Source organism: Talpa occidentalis, unplaced genomic scaffold (assembly GCF_014898055.3).
Source record: "Talpa occidentalis isolate TD23 unplaced genomic scaffold, MPIMG_talOcc4v2.1 talOcc4.10, whole genome shotgun sequence".
Classification (NCBI taxonomy): domain Eukaryota; kingdom Metazoa; phylum Chordata; class Mammalia; order Eulipotyphla; family Talpidae; genus Talpa; species Talpa occidentalis.
The window spans coordinates 29192680-29201695 of NW_023600993.1; the positions used below are offsets into that span (position 1 = coordinate 29192680).

Here is a 9016-nt window from a genome sequence, read left to right on the forward strand (position 1 = left end):
AATCTAAGTTCATTTAAAAGCCGGGAAATGCTAGATAAAAACATAGGCTTTGGATTTTTTTTTAAGAACGTCTGGCCACAGTGGACCTCCATACCAGATGGTACAACTGACTGCATGTCAGCTGTTCTGTCAGGTGGGGGACACCCGCAGATTACCATAGTCCTCATTTGGCCAACTTTATTCATTTACATCCTTGTCTTGCCCCCTAAGCCATTTGGGTTTGCCATCCTTGATCTAGGATTCTCTGTGATGGATGGTAAGGTGTGCAGTATGGGGTTTGGGTGGTGGAGAACAAGGTAGGGGTGTTGGGGATGAAGGATGATGAAGTAGAGGACATAGTCTAGGAAATTCTGGAATCAGCTCAGCAATCCCACACTGCATTAAGCATTTGAATTTAAATCATTTGGAATTTCCATCTTTTTCTGAGCTTCCCTTTAGAATTTGACTCTCTGTTTCCTTCTCGTGATTGGGCTTGTCATTACAGAACAGAGACTACATTATCAGGGTTTCCAGTGAGCAGCCATCTAGGGTTGATACTGCTCAGCACTGTTTGCAGCCCCAGAATTCCATTTTCATGGTATTTTATATAAATGGTGCCCTCTGGAGTTGTGTAACACCAGCCATGGTGTTGGCACTTATCGCTGTGGATAAAAGAGCTAAGAGTCTGTTCTCAAGGGCTAAGTCCAGAACAGTGATGTAGGCTTGAAATGGACATGGACAACTAAAGAGTTGTGTTAGTCTCACTGGTGGAAGGAATGCTAGAGTAGGATAAATGAAAAATAATGTGTAAGGTAAGGATTGGTGTTTCAAATTTGGATAGGATGAGACTGAAGGTCGTTATATTGCTTTTCATTCTGGAAAAGCATCATGAAAGAGATCTATGTTTATGAGCTCATTAATGGTAAAGGGAAGCTGCCAGGCATAAGAATAAATGGAAAGAGGAAAAAACAATATTTTCAGGGAAAGAGACTTTTTCTAAGAATTTTTCCTTCCATATTAAAAAAAATTAAATGGGGCATTTCTTTTGGCACAAAGACAGTTATTCCATTAAAAAAAAAAGAAAGGATTGCTGCCTTATATTTATTGCCCCCAAAAGATTTAAAAAATCCACTCACTCAGAGAATTTTAATGGCACTTATTTACATGCAATATTTACATATACTTTCTGCTAGTCATACACATTGCTTTCCCACTAGCCCAGGTAAAAGCCACCTTTTTTTTTTTTTTTTTAATTCTAATAAATTTCCACCTTCAAGTGCAAAAGAGAACAAAGTTAAGGACTTTATGAAAACAGGAAGACTTTATCTTTCAGACAATTTATTCAGTATCTCAGGACCCTGTTGACTTGGATCACACTTGAAAATGAACCGCCTGCTTTGTATTTGCTGCTGTAATGGGAGTTTTTAGATGCTCTGGGGCCTGGGGCACTTGTGCATCTGGTAAATGATATGCCTTAGGACTTTGTCAGACTGGTTTCTCCTGCAAAATGCTAGCAAGAACTTTGTACAACATACTGTCTATCCTCTTCTTTCTTCATAGATGCTTGATTCTGCCAACTTACTCTTGCTATGTAAGTATCAACCCATCTTTTGACCCATATTCTAAGCCAAAGAGCACAATTGTGAAGGATAATGAAACCTGAAGAAAACTTGGGTTTTGCAGTTATCAGAATCCCTGTCCTTCCCCTCAGATTTTACTGCAGTAAACAAAGGCTGCTACTGTGACATTCCTGACTCTCTGCCTAAGGACAGTGGCTGAATTCTGGCCCTGGGAGTCCACAGCCTGAATGCAAGTCAGAAAATCCAAGCCCTGCAAGCTGCCCTCAGCCAATCACTGATAGGAGCTGTTGGATGAATACCTGAGAATTTCTCTCCTTAATGAGGGCCACATTGTGTCCTACATCAAATCAGCCTGAGCTCCAGTTGCTCCAGTGTTTGAGAACGTGGCTGACCACCTCCCCTTCCTTGTCTCATTTCCTACTCTGCCAGTGTTTCCCAAATCAACTACTTTCACTAGAATCTTTATCTCAGAATCTCCTTTTAGGGGAAAGCAAACAAAGACATCCTTTGAAAGGATGAAAAGGAAGCCCCAGGAGAAGCAGGAAGAAAAGGTCATCAGATCTGTCAGGTTGACTGATTAGGCAAAGTTAAAAGGAGCAATGGCTGATATTGGTGAGCTTGAGACTCTTTTAACCCTTTATTTTGGCTTTATTAAATGATAGTTCTTATTGTGCTAACACTGGTCTACGACACTCTATGTGTTTCAGGGATGTAGGTTCATACCTCGTTAGATGTACATTCCCACACCACGCCTATGACCATGATCTTCTCCCATGGCCTCCTCACGGCCTTCCCCCTCGTTCTTGCAGCCTCAGTTGTATAGTCAGGCTTCAAGGGTTTATTTGTTTATCATTTTTGCCAACCAGTTTGTTAAATGAGGCCTTCCACGTTTATTAGATATGAAAAAGGCCACAGTAAAAATTTCCTGTTTCTGCTATGGCTAATGTTGCATTTCCCAACCTTTGCATACCTGCACTTGTACTCATTCAGTGAGGCTCATGGCAGGCTGTCGTGGCTGCCCTCAAGGAGTTCAGATCCCAAGATCACTTGGCTTTCAAAGCTTAGATCTCTATGTTCACATGTCCTTTGAACTCACCCAGTTTGTTTCAGTTGTCTAGTCAAAGGCAAAATCACATTGTATATAGGGCTACCTACCATTTTAAGATTGTGAGTGGGGCAAAATTTTCTCCATTTTGGGGTAGAGAGAAAAAAATGATTGTACATATATAGGATTCCTTCAAAGCCCAAAAATAACTCTATTAAGTTAAGAGGACATTCATATGGCAAATTTTGGAGACATCAGCATTTCAAGACATCATCACCTTCTGAGTAGGTCTCCTATTTTGTTCTTATGAAGACAGAACCTACTCCATCCAGATATTTGTTGGAAGTCTACTGTTTGGGGGAAGGTATTATTTAGTCATTGCTGGGGATACCCAATAATTTCCTATGGTATCATTCTGATTTTAATTAGAATATTAATCAGCTATGCTTGTATAATTTTGGCTAAAAATCCACAATACAATATACTAGAATTCCTAGGAACAGAGCCATTTTAATTTGTATTAGATATTTTGCCCCAGGTTAGCATTAGGAACTTATTTTGCGAGTCTCATGCGGTTATTATTATTGTAAATGTCCATATAGTATAAATTAAAATAATATTTAATTCAGAGAAAGAAGGTCTCTGTTTACGTTCTAGTGACTGTGCCTGTTCTTGAGGGAATTCAGTACTTGTGACACCTCTCAGGGTAGATGTTGTGAGGAACTGACTCTGGGACACTCTTAGCCATTTACCAATTCTGGAAGAACATAGTTTATCCTCTGCTTCGAAGCCTGCACTGAGGACTTGGAAGAGAACCAGATGATGGCTGTAATTGTTTTTTATTCAAGGAGTTTTCTAGCTTTTAGCACCATGATGAAATGTAGGATGCTATGATATATTTGGTGGGGCCCCTAGCTTTATTTTTGGTCAGGAAAGACCTGGAGGACAGGATATGTAAACCAAGACTTAATGATTGAATAATAGTTTAATAAGGGGAGAGAGATTGGGGGTATGGGATAAGTGAAATAAGGGTCAGTTGCTGTATTAGAGAGAGTAGAATAAGGATTGGCAAGATGAACTGGAAAACTAGAATAGGGTTAGATAACAGAAAATTTTGAAGCCATGATATGGAATTTACCAGAAGAGCAATTGCAAGCCAGTGAGACTTTTAGTAGAGGAGTGATATATTTACATTATACTAGGTCCCCCCTGGCTAATAAATGGAGCTGGGATTGAAAGGAAATAACAGTAAAAGCAAAGATATTAGTTAGGCAATCATTTCCATGATGTAGGTGAGAGAAGATGATGACATATACTATTGGAGAGGCTGTAGGAACTGAGAGAAATACATGAACAGAGGAATTATTTGGTAAGTGGGATTGGCAGGTGGTGAAGATTGATTTGATGAGGATGTAAGGAGGAGGGATGGGTCGAAGGAGAATTTCAGGTTTGCATGAAGCATCTTGGCGGACGATGGTGCCATTTACTGGGATGAAAAATATGTGGAGAACACATTTTTAATACATGGGGTGGGGGAGTGATGAGTTCAAATCTGAACGTGTTAAGTTTGAAGGATGGGAAGACACATAGATGGTGCTCTCTTGGAAATGGTTGGATATACATATCTACTCTTCAGGAAGAGAGACCTGGTTGGAGGATAAGGACTGAGAAGTCTCAACACAGGGATGGACTTTGAAGTCATTAATTTTATGGTAATGTTCCAGGGGAACATGTCACTTGAAGAGAAGATATAAAGCCATGAGCAAAAGTCAGAGGATGGAGAAAGAGGAGCATGCTAAGGAGACTAAGAGAGAGAGTGCAGTGTGACTGACTAGAGGCAAACCAGGAAGCCCTTGGGCAAGAATGCAGATAAACTAGTTCCCTCATAAGTCGTTGGTGGGAATGTAAAATGGTATAGCCATTCTGAAAACTGCTCTGACATTTTCTTAAAAATGAAACACTTCATGAACCCATACTCACACTCATGGGTGTTTACCCCAGAGAAAGGAAAATTATGTCCATACAAAAAACAGAACTTGCATTTTCATATTTGTAATGGCCCCAAATGGGAAACAACCAAAATATCTTTCCATGGTAGCTGGATGGCTAAAACAACTAGGGTCCCTCCATACCATGGGTTACTACTCTTCAACAAAAAGGAACAAACTACTGGTACACACAACTTGGCTGAATCTCAAGGGCATTATACTGGAAGAAAAAAGCCAACCTCAAAGGTTCACACATTGTATGATTCCATTTATATAACATTTACAAAATGACAAATTATAGATATGTAAAACAGATTAGTGGTTGCCAGGGTTAGGGATGAGTGGGAGGAGGTATGATTATGTGAAGGGTTAGCATGAAGAGATCTTTGTGGTGATAGAATAATTTTGTTCCTTAATTGTAGTGGTGGCTACAAAAATTAAAACATGTAATAAAATGACATAGAAATATATACACATATTGTACCAATGTCAATTTCCTGGTTTTGACATTATACCATAGTTATGTAGCAAGTTAAGGAAACCAGGTAAAGGTATAAAGGAGCTCTGTTTTTGCAACTTCTGTAAATCTATAATTATTCCAATGTTAGAAGCTAAAAAATTTTACTTAAAAGTAAAATACCTTATAAATTTACATTACACTGTCAATTCAAATTTAGGATTACAGAGTAAACTTATTATCTGATATCTTTGTTTCCTTTCCTCCACATTGAAAAACCTGATTCTTAGTGACACCATCTTAAGTACTTTTTTTTCTCTTCAATACACAGACTCATAGTCTGTTGCATAGTAATACCCACTCTCCCTTCAACAATGTGATTACTGAAAATAATCTTAAGAATTTCGCAGTTCTTTCTTTCTTTAAAGTATATATTACTAGGGATGTACAGGTCATTACTTTAGAATGTTTCTTTTCAGGATTATCCTATCAAAGGATATAGATGTGTTCATTTGTTTAGGTTTAATTTTCATTTATGAATTGCCATTAATTTCTTAAATTTTATTTTATAATAATATAAATTATTTGTTTCAAGTCAAATCTGGGTATATTCAAAGACGCATAGTTTTTATTCCTTCTATTTCCCACTGTATATATCTTTAACTATTTAAAAATTGTATGGTTTATTCTTCCATTTAAAAATATGTATTCAAAAAACATTTTAAACCATGTATTTGCTTATTTATGCATATATTTATAGCCACTACTTTTTACGAATAATACAAACTTCACCCCATTAAATCTTCACAATGGAACACTAAAAGAGGACCATACATTTTTATCTCCTGTTTCTTCCTCACAGTAGTTTGCCTCCATTGGCAGGACTGGAAAACCCTAAGAGAGAAACCTCGAGAAAAGGAAACCCTGGTGGAATCTGGTAAGTCTGGGACCTTAAACCTTAAGCCTTTGTGGACTGCATGTCAAGAGCTTGCGCTAATCCCTGTGGAGCATTCCAAAGCCAGCTAAATTGGGGCATGGTTATTCTGCCCTGTAACTTTATGCAAAAATAGGTAAAAGTTAGTTTGCAAAAGTATTTTGCTCTACTGTTGGATAGAATTGGAATCAAGATGGAGAGAAATTGATTTTAAGCAAGTAGGACCTGTTTTAAGATTTTTCTTGGGATTTTCTGATACTCTGTTTACTATTTTGTTTGACTAAAGCCTCTAGAATTTTTTTTTTTTTCCTTTTTGCTTGGACTGATCAACTATCTCCTAGAAATGCAGGACTTTGCCACACTGGAGAGCCATGGACAAGGCCTAGTGACTATTGTTTCTCTTGAGCACACTGGAATCCTGGGAAAGACTGTCCCCTAAGGCTGCACCCCCAGATCTTCACCACCATAGAAATGGCGGGGGTAAAAATGAAAACAGTGTGAAATCCATAGATTGGGTCAGCTCCATGTTCCCTGTCCCACCTATGGGAAGGTGAAGTTGAATGGTGAGGGAGAATCTAACGACTTGGGAGAGGACTCAAGAAGAAGAAGGCAGAGAGAAGTTCTGGAGGATGCCTGTGGAGCAGAGACTTGTGAAGAAGCTGTGCTTGCTTTTTAGCCTGGGACTTGTACTTGGGGAATGTGGAAAGAAACACTTGAAAGAGACAGAGATGTGGCTGAGAGAACTGTGGGAAGGCTGACAATGGCAACATTTATCTTGATTTGTATTTTGATTTTGCTTCTTTCCTTCCAAACTTGCCTGACCCCTTCTGTTCCTTTCTTATGGGTCCCAACCAGAAAATGGAGAGACTTGTGGCAAGTTTTTGGGCCCCAGTTATTCTGTTTTAGGCCTACCCTGTTTGGCTGAGCATTTACCCATGAGTGGATGGGTAACTGGGTATTTAATTAGAAACTATTTTAAGTATATTCTTTCTCTTTTCTCTATTACACACTAATGATATAAAAGTTCTTACCAACTGAAGACTTACACACTAAAAATATTTTTGTCTTTATATGGCAGATGGCAGAACCCATTCAGAGTGTGCAGATTTGGGGGTCCTAGGGTGCCCCTCATTCTGCCCACTAACACAATGAGGGTGCCCCTCATTCTGCCCACATCTCCAGGAGATGTTGTACATGCCACCTGTGTGCCTACAGTTATCCATCTCTTGATGTAACAGGATGCTTCTCTGTCCCAGAGATCTTGATCATTTAATCATCCACAGTAGGAAGAGAAGATTATCAGGAAAGTTGAGAAAACAGGTTTAGAAAAGATGTCTCTCAAAATGTCATAGCTAATAAATGATGAAGCCAGTTTCAAATCTTGGTCAGTGGAATATTCTTCAAGATGATGTATTTCTCTCATCTTTCTCTCTTCCACAGTTAACAAAATCAACAATGAGAACAGGAAATAGGAAATTATGAAACAATTGGCACCTTCAATTAAAAAAAAAAAGCCAAATGAGAGAGAGAAGGAAAAATGTTCACAATCTGAGAGAGTGAAGTGTGAAACTGAATGGTTGCAAGGTGTGTGAGTGGGGTGCAAGCACACACATGCTTTGTTTGCTTTGTGTTTGTCAAACACAATGCAGAAAATCCTCAGATATGGGGTGGGGGTGCTGCAAGAGACTTTAAAAACTGGGTGAGATGGAACACTGGAGAGAAGAGTTATTTAAAAGTCTGTGTAAGCATCATTTAGATACCAGATTCTTATCCCGTTTCTGCTGAAGATCTATAATTTATTCTTTTGAGAAACAAAACCAGAGGATTGGATGGTGGACTGGGAGGCTGGGAGAGAGCTATGTCTTGATTTGCCTTAATCAAAAGTCAGTAGGTGATATCTTAATCTGATAAATCTGGGGATAACTGCAAATGTATATTATTTTAAGACATAGTGAAAAAACTGCAAAAATAGCCCAAAGTATTAAAAATTATTGCATAGACAAAAGTAAATGGTATAGTGGTGAATAGATGATACGAAAATAGCCAGTGTTGAGAATCATGGACACTGGATGACAGGTACATGGAGGTCCATCATATCATCTCTGAATGTTTGAAATTTTTATCATTAAAAATTACACAATCACAAATGTTTATTATTGCTGTTTTTATGGTTATATTTTACATTACTGTATTGCACCATTGGCCTTTGGAGCTGTTTATGAACAATACACGGATGGCAAAGCAAGAAGCCTGATTTGTTTACTCCCAAGTCTATGGTTTCAAGCAATTAAACTGAGCAAGGCAGCTTGAGGTCACAGAGGAAGCCTCCGGTGAAACTGGAGGACTTTGAAAAGGGTGTCTAGCCTCTCTGGACAACTAAGATAAAGAACTAAGATTCCTTATCTGTAAAATGAGGAGTTTGGCCCAACTCCAAGGTCTGTAATACAGGGATCTAGCAGGGTTGGATAGTCTTTGGGAATAGAATGGGACAAGATGGGTGGGAGAGAAGCAGTGTACTAAAAATTCTGTGAGAAAATAAGGGCTAAAGTAAATGCAGATTTGTTGAAAGAGACTCTTAAATTAAGGATTACGTCCACTTTTGTTTATTTTCTCCAGTACTTTGTAATCCTCTTCAGCCAATTTGGAAAATGACCCTCTATGCTCCGGGAGGATTATATTTCAATAGGAGCAACATTTGATTGTGTGGAGGAGCTTAGCAGGGGCCAGTGAGCACCACCGGTGACAGTGACTAATGAAAGCAGGGCCGCCAGCCTGTGAATGGGGACGGGTGTGCGAGGCTGCGCTTCCACCCTTAGTTAAATCGAAGGGTCCAATTTGGTCTGCTGAACAAACATATTTATGGAGGTTTATTGAACACAAAATTAATTTAGGAGACATTAATCTAAAGAGAACTTGACTGACAGCACCAGAGGTAGTGTTTAATGGAAGAGAGTGCAAAAAGAAGAGCCAGGCCTGCCACAGCTCTTCCTATTGTCAAGCAAATGTGAGTATCCCCAGGGCTTTAAAAGACTA

The 9016-nt window shown here is 38.9% G+C and overlaps 1 long non-coding RNA gene across 1 annotated transcript in view; it reads left to right on the forward strand.

The window, feature by feature from the left end:
• Positions 1-8083, forward strand: part of LOC119258466 (uncharacterized) — a 63875-nt gene extending 55792 nt beyond the window's left edge. Inside the window, exons 8-9 of the long non-coding RNA XR_008551105.1 lie at positions 5912-5986; positions 6325-8083. This is a non-coding gene — a long non-coding RNA (uncharacterized LOC119258466). The remainder of the gene's footprint in view (positions 1-5911; positions 5987-6324) is intronic.
• The last annotated feature ends 933 nt before the right edge of the window (positions 8084-9016 follow it).